General features: G+C 42.7%; 1 protein-coding gene across 1 annotated transcript in view; it reads left to right on the forward strand.

The window, feature by feature from the left end:
• Nucleotides 1-1020: 1020 nt before the first annotated feature.
• LOC138468504 (serine protease 55-like) overlaps nt 1021-15408 on the forward strand; it is a 292779-nt gene continuing 278391 nt past the window's right edge. The window contains exon 1 of the mRNA XM_069609010.1: nt 1021-1181. The gene's annotated coding sequence lies outside the window, so the exon portion shown is untranslated. The remainder of the gene's footprint in view (nt 1182-15408) is intronic.

Consider the following 15408-nt stretch of genomic DNA (forward strand, 5'->3'; position numbering starts at 1 on the left):
ACATTCTTTATACAATATTTGCACAGCCCTTTCTATTTTACTTTCAATATGACTGAAGCTTTTTAGGTATATTGGGGAAAAGGAAACTATATTTTTTTCACTTTTTAAGTCAGTTTTGTGAATTTCAATGTGTATTGACCACCTTCAGGGTGCTTTCATTCATATCACTTAAGACGTACTGTGTTGCTTTATTACAAACCCTTTAGTGTTATATTTGTTTGATGGTTTTAATAGCGTCATGTTTTTGATTTTCCTTAAGACTTTCCTTGAGAAAAGAAGAGCAGTGTTTTGTACATCTGTTTTGACCACAGACTGTGAACTTTAACTTATTAGTCTGATTATTTATTTTCAATTGAGCACTCATATGAGTACTTTGATCACTTGGCATTGCACATTTTATTGATTCCTTTTTGAGGCTTAGGTATTTCTTTCTGTTTTTATGTCTTTCACCTTAAAATAATTTGTGAGCATAGACTGAATAATTTTTCAAAGAGGACCATGAAAAAGAACTTTTGGCCGAAACACATGTCCGAGCGCTGCTACTGTGAATTGCTTTAAGATTGTGTAACAAAAACACAGATGCTCATGGCTACCCAGCAAGAACAAATACTAACACTTAATAAACATTGGCTTATACAGATTTGGTTTAGATACAATTATAACTGGAATAGTCATTCTTTTGTTTTTCTCTTGAAAGGTGGCAGTCCAGTTCTTTCCAACAATCTGGTAGCTTCAGACATTACTGTACTGCAAAGGAGAGGCCACCTTGCTCAACTGCCCCATTTCATTTGATGATAACAAATTCACTAAATCCTTAATTTGAAGTAAAGTATGTTCAGCAACGTATTGGTCAGGTTGAATGACTGACTAATGTGAGATATGTTGTGTACCACTAGAGAAAACATTTGTGAAGAAGGAAGTGACTGGATAGACCTCAGAGAATGAAGCCAAATGCAGTTAGCACTACATAATTTCTATATTTTCTCTTTCTCTACCCTATTTTAAGATTGTGGCATACAACAGAACTATTCTCGACTACAAGATATTGATGTACAAAATGATTCATTGGAAGAATTCCCGTGGCAGGCGGCAGTATTATCCCATACAAAGTTCTTTTGCGGTGGTGCCATAGTGAGTGAATATTGGGTTGTGACAGCCGCCCATTGTTTCAACGAGGAAACGTAAGTAGTTTTTACAGGATTTGATATTAACTGAACTTCTTTAGTAAAGAAAGAAAATGTGCACCCTTTTGCATGCCTGAGCGACAAATCAGATAGGGAAGACTAAAGCATTGCATATTTTTTCCTGCCTTTCTCCTCTTTAGATACCCAAAGGAGGGAGGGTATGAAAATTAGTTAGTCTCTACATTGAGGCACAACAATATCTATATGCAATTATAATTGTGCCTGAATATTCTTCTACTGACACTTGCTACATTTTAAGGCAGGCCTTTTCAGTAGCTGCTCCTTGGCTGAGGAATTTGCATGCTACTGAGTTGTGCTGGATAAAAGCTTGTTTTTTCCCTTTCAGGATAGCCTTATCATTTTCACCCAGGATGTCTAATGAGGCATTACAGCCCTTGAGCAGCAGAGGGCTGTAACACGTGTTATCAGTCCACACCCGAGAGAGGGGCCCGAAGCAGAGCCTGAAACATATGTTACACCCCTAACTCCCACGGCAAAATCAGAAAAACAGGTTAAAAGAAGGTTAGAAACAAAAGTGGCTTATTTACTAAGCTAAATAAGTGGCTTAAGTAAGACTACATTTACTAAGCTCAAACAAAAAAAGTATAAGTATAACATAAGCCATTTTTTGGTGGAAGTGTAACTTACACTATTTCTTTAGCTTTGTAAATCAGCCCCAAAAGAAAACAGTTCGAGATTGTGTTGTTCAGAGCCGTGCAGTGAGCATTGTCCTTGTGGAATGGTGGGTATGGAAGCAACAGAGTCTTGAGACAGAAGGTTGGGAGAGTGGGAGGGAAACGTCACCTTTTGTAACTATAGTTAAAGGGCTCTGCTCACCAATGGTTTACAATGGCACGCCAACACTTGTGAGTCAGGCATGGTATTAAGAGATGACACAGACAACAGTAAAATGTAATATCAAAGTATTTATTAAGGATCAGGATGGTGTAACGCCTAACTTGCCCTATAACTGTGGTGGGAATTTTCCTTTCTAAATAAAACTAAGGGAAGTCTGTGTCTATAAATCCAACTGAAAAGTTGGTCTGTGTCAAAACCAATGCTTGCATCTAGAATTAAACATGGTGTGGGGTTTTGCTTAGCAACAAAATAGTGTTAAAAAGTAAAGCCTCAGTTGTCTTCAGTATAGGTACTCTCACAAGTTCAAAACAGTTCCAATCTGGCATAGTTCACACAAAATATGGTCTTGAGGTTCCCTTCCCCAAGACAGCGTTTCTCAGTTCTTTATAATTCTTGGCATTCCCTTCCCCAAGATTGCACTGTAGTATTTTCCTTATAAGAAAACAATAGGTCCACTTGACCTGCCTTCTGGCTTCCATCCACACTTCACTGTGGCTCCTTCAAAAAGTCTCTTGCCTGTCACCATTTAGGGCTCCCTGGCCTGGGTACAGTTGTCAGACCACACAGTCCACCCATCACAGGTCATGCAACCAAGAGCTGTGCGTTTCTCCTTGATTCGATTAGCAATGTTTGTGATCTTCACAGTCAGGAACTCACAGGTTCTGGTGCAGTTATCAGACCACACAGTCCACCTTTTACAGGTCGGGCAACCATAAGTACCCCCTTGGCCCTGTGTAACTCCTTCACAGCCTGTTCTGCTCCAGGCCTCTCAATTCACACTTATATTCTCTTTAGTAGCAGTAACATCCTTGCATGTCAGTCTTTTGCTTTTCCCATAGATTTGTAAGTCTTTTCCACATTGGTTTATTAACCTGTTTGCTTTTGGTTCTGTTCATGATGCTGCTTGCACCCAGTCTGTCATTCCTTGTCAGCTTATTTTCCCAATGTTCATTTGGTAGATCATATATCTTGCTTTAGATTTTAACAAAGTACTTTCCATTTTGTTCAGGATTCAATATTGTGTAAGTTCATTCAAATAGTACTTTCCGTTCAGTTCGATACTCAATGTTGCATAATGAAGAGGAGCAGGTGGACACCTTCTCCACGGTCTCTGCCCCCTTATCACCATCCCACTGGAATGATATGATATGGCATTCATAACGCGCCTATACACAAGTGTTTCAAGGCGCGACAAGGCAAGGGAGGGGGAACAGAGGGAAGACAGACAACGATGTTACTGGGCCAGATGTCATTCAGATCGCGCAAGTGCAAGGGAGGGAGGAAAAAGGAAAAATGCGGGGGAAGGAGGAGGGGAAAGTGCAGTACATGGGATAATAAATAAACAAGATAAATAAAAGAATGGCCAGCAGGTGGCAAGTGCAGAGTGAGTGCAGATGAGGTTCTGGTGAGGGGACTGTAGGGATAGAGACAACAGTCCCCAGGTGCAGGGGTTGCCAGGGAGGCAGTGCAGGCGTGCAACTGGCAGGGTTTAGGCCCGAGATCAGAAGGGTGGCCAGGTAACCAGTGCAGACTTAGTATCAGCCAGGAATTCAGCAGGGGAGAGGGGGAGAGAAAGCAGAAGCAAAGAGGAGGGTTTTAAGGTGCTTCCGGAAATGACAGACAAAGAGCCAAAAGTGGGAACCTTGCAATAATCCTGTACCACGTCGAGCATATGAGAGACAATATGCACTCAGGCAACCATTTAGAGTGTACCCACAAGCTGATATAATAGAGGAATGTTACCAAGAAGGATGCTCTTTGCCGAGCTGTCAAAATGCAGCCATAAACAGAATGGATGTACGTTAAAAACCAACTTCGATGGCAGCAAAAGAATGTTATAAAGAAGATATGAGAACTTATACTGAATCAATATGAAAATACTTAAGGATGATGATGTAACTGGAACACTAAGAGAAACATGTACCCAATGATATAGTAATCAAGAACACAAAGAAGAATGAAGTGACTCACTGGTCAATAACTGTAAATAGGCTTTAACGCAAGGTAGAAAGAACATATAGAAGCTTGCTTATAAGAGTTACATATTTAACGTTTAGGACGACCATTAGAAGAAAATGGATAATGGCTTATGTCAATCATCGCAGCTACCTTAAAATACAAGCCCAGGGTCAAAGTAAAAAGGCGATGAAGAGGCTGTTTTTCCTTTGCTAAATAGAGGAGTACATTGGCCTTGGATAAAAGATGCTATTTCGAGAGATGGAGGCAAGGTACGAAGGGAGTCCAACGAGTAGATCATGTGCGAAGGACATATCTCTGAAGATTAGAAGGACCAAGTACATTTACAGATGCCAAGTATTGGACAATCAAAATTGTATAAAGTTTGTATGGGAAAGAGTGAGCATGTCTCTAAAGGCCAAGAAGAGAAACTGAACCCAATATAATTGCATAAATAGTGTTAATACACTGTCGAAATGAACACATTTGTGGTCTCTTAACACGCGATGAAGAGCTTGCAAAAAAAGGGCTATTCATCAGGCTTGAAACTAAGATAATTGTGTGCCTATACTCCCTTGAATGTTCCAAGACAGTGCAGACTGACAAGGTCAATCTTCAAACAGAAGACACTAGCATGAGGCCTACCGATGAGAGATGGTAGACTAATTGGGAAAACAAGGGGAGAGTTGACATATCTCAAAGCACCTGGGTTTCGTTTCTATGTACATGCTGCTAGCGAGCCGAATGTTCAAGGTTGGATTTGTGTTGCCAACCAATCAGAAAAGCCTGCCATTCACTTTTACAAACAATGTTGCAAAGTACTATTCTGCTGCCATACTCTCTGCTGTAATCAGTATACTACATATGTAGAAGTAGCTCAAGGCTTGTCCTACAGACAAGGGGCCTCCAATTAGAGACTAACACCCATGTATGTCCCACCCCTCGATAGGTTTTTGTAATATGTCACGTAGGCTGACGTCATAGATGCTGCATCCAGCATTATATAAAGTAAGTATAACCAAGAAGTATTGTGATCCTGCATACATTGATTTGATGAATGGCGATTAACCCTGCTTTCCTTCATTGAGATAAAAGCAGTATTTTACCATCTTCCTTGAGTTTGTCTGGTTATTTGGTCTGAGACATTTTATTGGTAATTCCATATAGCACAAAGATGCTTAAAGGTGCTAGAGCACAATGATTTCCTTCATACAGTACTTTCCGTTTGGTTCGTTATTCAATATAGGTCAGTTTCACTTAGTTTCACAAACCGCTACTTGCCTGCGGTTCACTGGCAGCGCTCCAGTGTTTTTATGTCCTCTGATCCTCACCGGCTCTTTGCCTCTCTCCTGCGGCACTGTTGCTCCTCCCGCTCACCTTCCTGACAGCTGGGATACAGACCGCCTTCTTTCCGGTTGCTTGCTGGGCACTTTCTTGCACACGCCGGCCTCCACAGTGGCTGTGGATTGCAGCCGTTCTGCTTCTCAGCAGTATGACAGCTCCAGCTGTCCTCCTTCCATTTCATGAGCTCCCGGTCCTGCACCCACCACACGACTCATTTGCTCCAGGCCCTGCAGGCATCTGCGGGATCATCGCAGGTCTTCCGACCTCCTGGTCTCGTTTCACGAAAGCAGCTTTCTCTGCTCACATGAATTTGGGCTCCATCTTTTATACACCTGAGCCCTGTCATGGGGCCTCAGATGTGTCTTGTTGGCTGATATTGCCTGACTACAACATCCCCAATTACTGGGACATGCCTGACCTACATTAGTGGATTCCTGCATACCCCTCTTCTTCGTCCCAGTACTAGAGTGGTGTTTCCCATAGGAAGTATGCATTACTCCTAGTCTCCTCTTCTTTGTCTCAGTTCCAGGTAGGGGTGAATGAGGAGTTAGGGTTGGGATTGTATGTTTCCCATAAAGGCTGAAGAAGGGTATGGTAGGTCAGTGTTAGGAAAAGGGGGATACTATGTCTCACCCTCAGGTGCTCTCCCCCAATCCCCGAGGACCCTTCACCCAGGTGATCCTCCCAGTTCCATGTGATATTTTCGCAGCAAAAATATCACCATATTTTTGCAGTGAAAATAACACATGGACCCTGCGGGGAACACCCCCGCAACCCCTGCATCATTTTTTTTATGTGCGGGGGACACCTCCGCAACCCCTGCACCTAATATTTTCCCCACCAAAAATATCGCCTATGGCAGTTCCCGACGACCATATGTTCGGCGATATTTTTGCTGGCGAAAATATTACCTGATACCATCCTCCCTCGCTTGTCCACCCCAGGGTGGGATCCAAAAGTGATGGCTCTTCCCTGGCCACCTGAACAGAAGATCCCTGAGGAGTAAATGTGGGAGCACCTTCAGGTTTCTCACATACCCTTCTCCTATGGCACCAGCTTCCCCAAGGGCTAATTGGTGGAGACGATAAGTTGGGCCTTTTTTTAAAAATAATCCTCGGGGGGTTTTAACCAACCAGTTCCAGGGGTTTGATGTATGAAGAAAGGGGTCCTTTCGCCAGTTGGAAAAAGGGGAAAATACCGGAAGATGTGTGTGAATTTCATGTATTAGAGAGGAAAATTCTGGGATGTCTGTACCAATAATCACCTCTTCGGGGAGACCTGGTATAATGGCAGATCGAACAATATTATGAGTGCCTCTTATTTGGATGGGGATGGGTATTTTGGGATAAACCTCTTGATCTCCATTGACACATGTAACCCTCACCAAGGTTGCTTGTCTAAGATTTTCTGAAGCTATGAGATCAGATCTAATGGCTGTTTGTTTACTCCCAGTATCTACGAATGCTTGTACAGGAATCCCATTCACTAACGCTGGTTCATTAGTAGAATTGGATGTTTTCCCACAAAAACAGGCACTTCGGGTCTCAATTTCTTCATACGCCCCCTCCCTCCCACATTCTTCTTCTCATAGTAAACATCCAATTTCCATTGGCTCTTGCTTTTTATTTTGTGGGCAATTTCTTGCCAAGTGCCCTGGATCTTTACAAGAAAAACATATAGGTGGCAAAGGTTTACTAGGTTTAATCTCCTCTCTCTTCATGTCTTCTCTACCTTTAAATTCTGTTCTTCTGTCTACATTTTCTCTTTCTCTATTTATGGGTTCCATGGGTTTAGTAGGGGCTCCAGTTTGGGCTTGTTGAGAATGGGTAGGGCGAGAAGGACATCAAATCATTTTGGTGTAATGAGTGAAAAGTGACGATTGTCATCTAAAAAATGTTGGTGGTCTCAATAGACAAGGTCAGTGTAGGTTTATTGAATTGTAACATGGCTCTTTGTAAGAAAGGAGGAAAGGATTAACAAATTGTTATATAGTCAGTATTTCGATTACCTCAGGTAATTTTCTTTAGCCAACCACAAGGAAATTGTATTCTTAATTCGTTCTCCGAACTCCACAGGTGTTTCTCCTGGGTTTAATTTGATGTTCCTGAGTTTTTGTCTGTAAAGATTACTGGTTTGTCCTACCCTTTGTAATAGACCTTCTTTAATTTCAGTAACAGTATCTGTTCCAGGAAGGTTTAGTAGCTGATATGAAGTTTGGAGTTCCCCTTTTAGTAATGGAACTAGATAACACAATTTCAACTCATCTCCCCAATGGAATTGAGTGGCCGATCTTTCAAAATTCAGGAAAATATTTCCTTAATCATCCCCTTCATTGTAGGGTTGTAGGACCCACTGTGGAATGTTAGATCTCTCTTACTAGCCGTTGTAAACCATTTTGTAATCTATTGTCGGCCTGTATCTGATGATCTGCTAATCTTGCTAAGGCCTCTTCAAGTGATGCCATTTTAGGATTATTAGTTGTGGTTTTATATTATTCTCCTTCAGATCTGGATTCAGAAAAAAATAATGAGTTCCATTCGGGCTCTTGTTTTGTGCGATCCTTTAGTAAGGCTGGATCGATTAAGGAGGGTTTTTCACAGCTGAGCTGAGGAAGATAATAGGTCAATGGATGAGAGTGCCTTTCCTGCAAGAAAGGTTCCTAAGATACTAGGTCTATGCACATGAACATTTAATAATGATAAATATGTCAACACTCTGATTGTGATGATGTTGCTAAAGGGTATTTTTATTTATTGTTGTATGTTGCTGCAACATGCTCTTTAAGACACAAAAGAAAAAGATAAAACATTGGAAATGCTTTCATTTCCTTGAAAAGAAACCATAAACGTTTACATGACACCTAGTGCATGCTCATGTTAAACCTGTGCCAGTTCAACTAAGTTGTTTAACTTATGAAGACAACCATGTTATTTAAATACTACAAAATGAAACCATATTTAACTTACTAATGGAGTTTGTCTATTTACTTTACTCACACTCTTGTATCGTCTGCCCTCTGCCATGTCTGAATTCCATGTTCAATTTTGTGACATGCTGATTCCGATGCTTAAGCCAACATCTAAATACGTGGTCCTATGTGATTTTAATCTATGGCTGTCGGGCAGCTCAGATTCTGTTGCAGTTGGGGTCAAGTCCTCTTTAAATGACTTGGGGTTTACAAAATCATGTCTTAGATCCAACACATATTAAAGGGAGGATGCTGGACTAGCTTACCAGTTACAATGTCAATAAAGAAGATCTTGTCCCGTGTCCATGGTCGGATCACAGTTTCATCCATTTTAACATTGTATCTATCATACAGCTATATAAGGCTAAACCGGAAAGAATTACGATTATGTCCAGAAATGTGCTGATGCTAACTCCTGGGGCTATTCCCCTTGTGGCATCTCTCTCCGAAAATGTTGTCAATTATGAGACAGCTGAGGAGATTGCTGATGTCCATCAAGAGACTCTATCTCGAGCTGTGGACCAGGTTGCCCACCAAAAAACCTGGTATGTCTTTAAAAGGAACTCTAAACCCTGGTTCTCCCCAGAAACTCATGAATTAAAGGTAGCCGAATGCTTAAATTAAATTCTGCTGAGAACAGAGAAATATATACTAAAACAGCAAAGACTTAGAAGTCCACCATTATCCAGGCCAAAAATACAGTATATCATGACAGGATTGAGAATGCTAGCTTGGACACTAGAGAGCTCTCTAAAATACTTAAAGAACTTGAAACCCCATGTCCATCAACAATAAAACATATTAAGGACAAGGCTTGGTGCATGGCAATTCAGGGGGCTATGGTTAAAAAGATAGAGATGATCAGGGAGAACATTGCTAGTAATGTACTAACTTTGAGAGAACAATGCTTGAGATTGATACTTTTAAGACTGAGACTACTAAAACATGGGCAAGAGAGAACACATTTCGGAGGCCAGGAGAGCGTCGCATTGGTTGCCATTGGATGCAAGGATCACTTTTCATGCTTTCCCCCTGACACACAAATGCTTCCATGGTCAAAGTCCATCTTATCTCTCAGATCGGCTGACCTGGTTGCCTTCTTGCAGAATGTTGAGATTGAACAATACCCATCTCCTTTATGTGCCAAGATCTAAACTACCGTTGGTGAGTCAGTGTGCCTTCCATTACTCAGGACCGAAATGCTGGAATGCTCTACTTCCTGATTTGAGGGGCTGTGTCTCTCTGCACTGCTTCAAGCATGCTTCGAAGACTCCTATTTAAATTAACATTCCTGCTTACCTCTCAGTTGCGTCTTCTGTCTGCCACGTTCTGTTAGGTTAATGTTATTTGTTTTGTTTGTCCTGTTAGCGCTCTAATGCCTCCAGGATTGATTGTCTTAGCACTTAGTCTTTATAAATAATAAATAAATAAAAGTAAACATTTTTTATTTTCACCAAAACTCCAAGACATGTAATTCCTACTAGCACCATGTGCTAATATTCTTAGAGACCTCTGGAGGGGTCATTATCGCTTGGGATAATGACCCTTCCCCGACGTAGGGCCCAAGGTGAATAATGACCCTCCCTCAGTCTACAAGGCTATACAATTGACTGCATTCCAGACATTCTGACTTCAGAAGCAGCCAGGGAAACAACAGATGCATCTTCCCAGCAATGTTTCTATCATTCTACTCCAGCCTAATTTAGCACACCAAAGTGAAATCTAAAACGTGGAACACGCCTTTCGTTTTTGTAAAGGAAACCACTTTAACATTGGACCTAATGACAGATCATGTTAAAACTGTATATGGTATAGTTAGTGGGTAAGGCTTGTACATGCGCTTTGTACACTTAACTTTGGTGATGGGATTGAGCTGCGTAGCAAATGTCAGGTCCAGGAACCCACTAATAACGTGGAATTGGTAACTGATCAGTGTGGGATGACATGCAAAATCGCGCTCTTCCCAAAATTCAGTCAAATATATGTCACATTCAAGACTTAAACATCATTCAAAATGTATTAGTCATGTCCATAGGAAGTCAGCCGACACGTGTTCCGACTACAAGTCGTTCTCAAGGCTGACATTATGTTCATACAGGAAAAACATAGTAATGTAAAGGTGATTAATGGAAAAATAATGATAAAAATACATAAACAAATTTGTGACACATATTATGTTCAAAGTAAAGTAAAGAATAAATTCGAGATGTGTAAGTATGTTATCAGTCACATACCCAAATATTGATGGCGTTGATTGCAGACATGAGGGCGGGTCAGAAGTAAACAGAAGAATACTACCTTAGTACACGAAATATTAATGACATTGTTCATTGTACAGGTTCAGAATAATGGTGTTTGGGCATATTCAGGCATTGGGTGTTTTGGTGCAGAGACACAGCATGTTACATCCCAAGGCCCAAAGTGCAGCTTTCTATTCAGTGTACTAGAGACTATGTTAAAACCACATTTCATTTACTAACACATTTTGTGTACTTTAATTACTAATGAAGTAAAAATAAATATTTCACTGCCAGAAACCAAGAGGCGAGCTTGCCCAAGTATATATTCTTTGTACCTATTATGACTTTATATGTACCCGATACAGCTCCCCGTAACAAAAGTCGAGCTTGCTCAAGTACATATGCTCTCTACTAGTCATGCAATTTGTTGCTCATACACAAGAAGCAAAGCTTTACCATGGGCCTCATCAGGAGTTGGGCGCTAACCCCAGCGGTTTTACTGCTGGGGCTATTAGCCCTACCGCCAAACCCCTGGCGCTATTAGCGGTAAGTCCCCATTCCCTATTGGGCCAATTTGGGAATGTCCCATTCCTCATTGGGCCTAATGGGGAATGTTCGTCGCTATTGCCGCCTGCGGTAATACCACCGGTGGTAATAGCGACAAAAATTGGCTAAATCGTGGTGGATTTGCCCCCAGGTCAAAGTAATAGCGTTACCGCCGCATTTAAGGGTTACCGTCAAACTTGTGATGAGGCAGCATGTATGTAATGTCTGCACTTCCCTGCCCTAATGTACACCAGGTCTATAATTGTTCTATTGCACATACTGTAACCATATTCTTATGCTAAGCGCCTAGATGACTCAGGGCTTTGTGCGCTATACAAATAACAACCAAACCAAACAAATCTCAAAACGTTTATTGCTGACAGCACATTGTGCTAATAGTATTAAAAACCTTGAAAGGAGAAATGATCACTTGAAATAATGACCTCTCCCCAATGTATGGCCCTGAACCTCGCCTCAGACCATAACTTGGGGAATGTCAGTATCCTAATATGCTGTTGCTGCATCATTCTACTGCTCATTTAGTGTTTCTAAAGTAAAATGTGATAAGCTCATCTAGCGAGTGTGACTTACACAGAACTAAATCATCTAATTCCACTTTGCTTGGCCTCTCAGACAACAGCCCCCATGAAATGTCAGCCGCTGTCAGGGTCTGGAAAAGACCAAGTACCTTGACACCCAGTACAATTTAAATGTACAAAGTACAAGAGTAACCAATGCAAATTAAACAAAGCAGGGTCACCTGTCACCAAACAAGTTTTTTGCACCATCAAGACTTGGAGTGATCAAAGTTTGGTCAACTGACCTGACATCAACATGGTTGAGAAATTGCTTAATCCTTATCAAGCCAAAGAGCTGACGCAGTGCCTTTTTGGCAGCTTGGCTACGAATGTGCAGAGGTTGAGGCAGGAATCACAAGTGAAGCTTAAAAAATATACAGAAGAAACCCACATGGAGGAAATACCAAGTGAGGACAGACATTTTTTTCGAACTGGGAACGCAGACAATTGGCCCTCATTATATGGTACGTTGTTACCGGCACTTTTTCCGGACCACCATACTACAACAATGCCGGTAGGGGCCACGGATCCCCCGGCAGGCCTGACCGCCTGGGTTTTCCAGCCCCTACCGGCATGGTTGTCACTGAAGCACCGTTAGCAACGGTATTTGTATTTTGTATTTTGTTTATTTGTAGAGTGCATCGAGCCCTGGGGCAAAAGAGCGTGCATCGATATAGGTATGTGACTAGCGTATCTAAGATTTCCGACCTATGCAAGGTGGTCCTGATCCCGAAGCCAGGCTTTAACTTTGTTACGGAATACCATGAACGATGGTTCTGCTTTTATGGTACTGGGGAGTGAATTCAATTTATTAGCTGCCAAGACAGGGAAGCTAATCCCGCCCGCTCGTTGTTGGTTAAACCATGGTATTACAATGCAATGAGATTGAGCTGTTCTTGTGGGTCGTAATGACGCGTGTCGTGTGAAGGTATCACATAGATAAGTTAGGGCCTGGTTATGGAGGCACTTGTGTGTTAGTGAGAGTGATTTGAGATCTATTCTTTGTTTAATACTCAGACAATTTAAGTTTTGTCTAGTTGTGGTGATGTGGCGTTTCCTCGGGATGTTACAGCCAGCTCTAATTGCATTATTTTGCATAGTTTGCATTTTGTTAATATTGTATTGTAAGTAGAGGGCGTTGTAGTAGTTTAACTTCGATAGTACTAATGCTCTAGCTACTGCTATGCAGTTGATAGGTAGAGACGACAGGCTGTGATGAGCTTACACGTGTACGATGTAGCTGACGCTAAGGCATTCGTTTGTCTTGTGAGCGATAAAGTGGAGTCAATATAGATACCTAACGTTTTCACATTGTTATCAACTTTAATAATGTTGTCGTCAATGTTGAAGGATTTAAATGTTGTTCCAAGTTTGTTTAGTTTAGTGGAAGAGCCAAGTAGGAGTAGTTCAGTTTTATTGTCGCTTAGACATAAATCGTGTTTAGCCATCCAAATTTGTATTGTACTGTAGATGTCATTTAATGTTTTGCTTCTACATCGTAATCACCAGAAATAGGGATGAGTATCTGGGTGTCGTCCGCATAGTTAGTGTACGTGACACCCAAATAGTCTAGAATATCGAATAGAGGTTTGGTGAATACGTTGTAGAGTGTTGGGGGAACGCAAGATCCTTGGGGAACTCTGCAGGTAACTCGTGTAGGATCGGCTGATGCCGATGGTGCAATGACCCTCATGGATCTGTTGCTAAGGAAGGATTTAATCCAAGAGTTAGCTCCGTCTGAGAAGTGTGTGGCAGATGATAAGTGTTTGCATAGGATTTCATGGTTCACTAAATCAAATGCCGCGGATAGGTCAAGTAGAAGGAGTAAGGCAGATTTCCCTTTATCTTTCAGTGACTGAATTTGAGTCTTGGGGTCAATAAGTGCTGTTTCCGTCCTGTGTCTGGGTCTGAAGCCTGATTGTCTGTCTGTCTCCTCCAACGGTGCTGTTGATTCAGTGACCCCATTTCCATGGAGTCCTAACACACTCCATGGAAATGGGGATTTAGAGTTACCGCCGCCCAGCGTCTCCAAGCAGTAGATTTTGAGCAACTGGTGGCTCGTCTGAGGCTTCGCAGTAGCTCCTTGCATCAGACATCAAAATGAGCACTGTGTGTTTATTTTGGTGTCTGATGTCCCTGGACCTCTTTCCCTGCCCCCTCCCTCTCCTCTTCCTGCAAATCAAACAGTCAAAATCTGGGTGCATGGTGAGAGGGGGTAGCATCTGGGCTTGAAGGGCTCATCGCATTGCCCCAACAAGGGGTTAACTATCAATAACAAAAGTAAATGGGAAATGTGTGCTGTGGCTATTTTGCCTCATTACAAGTTTGGCGGTACCCAGTAAAAGCGCTGGTAATACCATTTACCGGCACCTTTACCGGTCCTGCAAAGTATGAGTTTGCCAGACACAGGTGCTGGAATTACTGGTGCCAATATTAATTCATCCAGTTATACCGGCAATGAACATACCGGCAACGCCGGAAACCTGCTCCGATAATAGTGGCACAATGGTGTCACCGGCATATCACAAGATTGTATACCGGCAAAACCAAGGTGGAGACAACAACACCTCAGAGCAATCGGTAAATGGACAGAGTTGAAGGAAGTAAGGCCACAGGTGAACCCAATCCACCCAGGTGCACCCTATGCACACAGGAAGAGTACAAAAGGGCCACACCTACCCCAAAAACACTTACCAACACAACCATGCTGCCACTCATTGCTGCAAACATGGCGCTACATGCCAATCTACAGCTGCGGGGGCTGGAGGACCAGCAGAGGCAACAGGAGGCCAAGAAGAGAAGGAGGAAGAGGAGGAATCAGATGATGGAGATGCAGGTGGAGAGGCGGAGGTGTGCAGTGATCCCTCACACAAGGGCCACACCCTGGACCCTCACTGACAGGCAGATACTAACACTGTACCGCCTAAACAGAGAGTCCATACTTGATCTCCTGACCCATATCCATGAGGACATTGAGAGCAGGATCGGCATCATGTCAGCCATACCACTGCTGTTAAAGCTGTTGTCGGTCCTGCAATTGCTGGCCAGTGGCACGTTGTAGCACTCTGTGAGCCAGTTGCACTGCATTTCGCAGCCTACTTTCTTCAGAGTGCTGGTGCAAGTGCTGGAAGCCCTCCTGCACCATGTGGGCCAGGACATCACCCTCCCCACACCCAGGCACAGTTCAACACCATCAAGTCCCGCTTCTTTGCAATTGTGGGTATGCTCAATGTGGTGGCAACATTGGACTGCACAAATGTTAAGCTGGTGGCCCCTACGCCTCAGAGGAGGTCTGCAAGAACAGGAAGCAGTTCCATTACCTGAATGTCTAGGTCACCTATGATGCCGACCTTACCATCACGCACTGTTGAGCCCGATTCCCAGGATCAACCCACAATGCAATGGTCCTTCAGAACAGCACACTGCCAGCCTAGATGGAGTGTTCCAGAGGACAAAGGACCTGGATGTTTGGTGAGTACATGTACAATACCATCTACCTAGCAGCATGAACGACAGGCAAAGGGGGGGGGTGCAACAATGTCGCAAATACATGTTCAGAGTGCACCCTGCACATGCAGGACCCACCAGCGCGCCCCACAATTCACAGGCCACAACACATAGGAGTATCAAATTACTGGAGATGTAGCAGTCACTGACCAGGCTATTTAAAACCCAACAGGACAACCACACGCAATGCACTACAGGTACCAGAATGCAACGTCCCCTCCGAGCAG

Source organism: Ambystoma mexicanum, chromosome 4q (assembly GCF_040938575.1).
Source record: "Ambystoma mexicanum isolate Mex_15411 chromosome 4q, UKY_AmexF1_1, whole genome shotgun sequence".
NCBI classification, from domain to species: Eukaryota; Metazoa; Chordata; class Amphibia; order Caudata; family Ambystomatidae; genus Ambystoma; species Ambystoma mexicanum.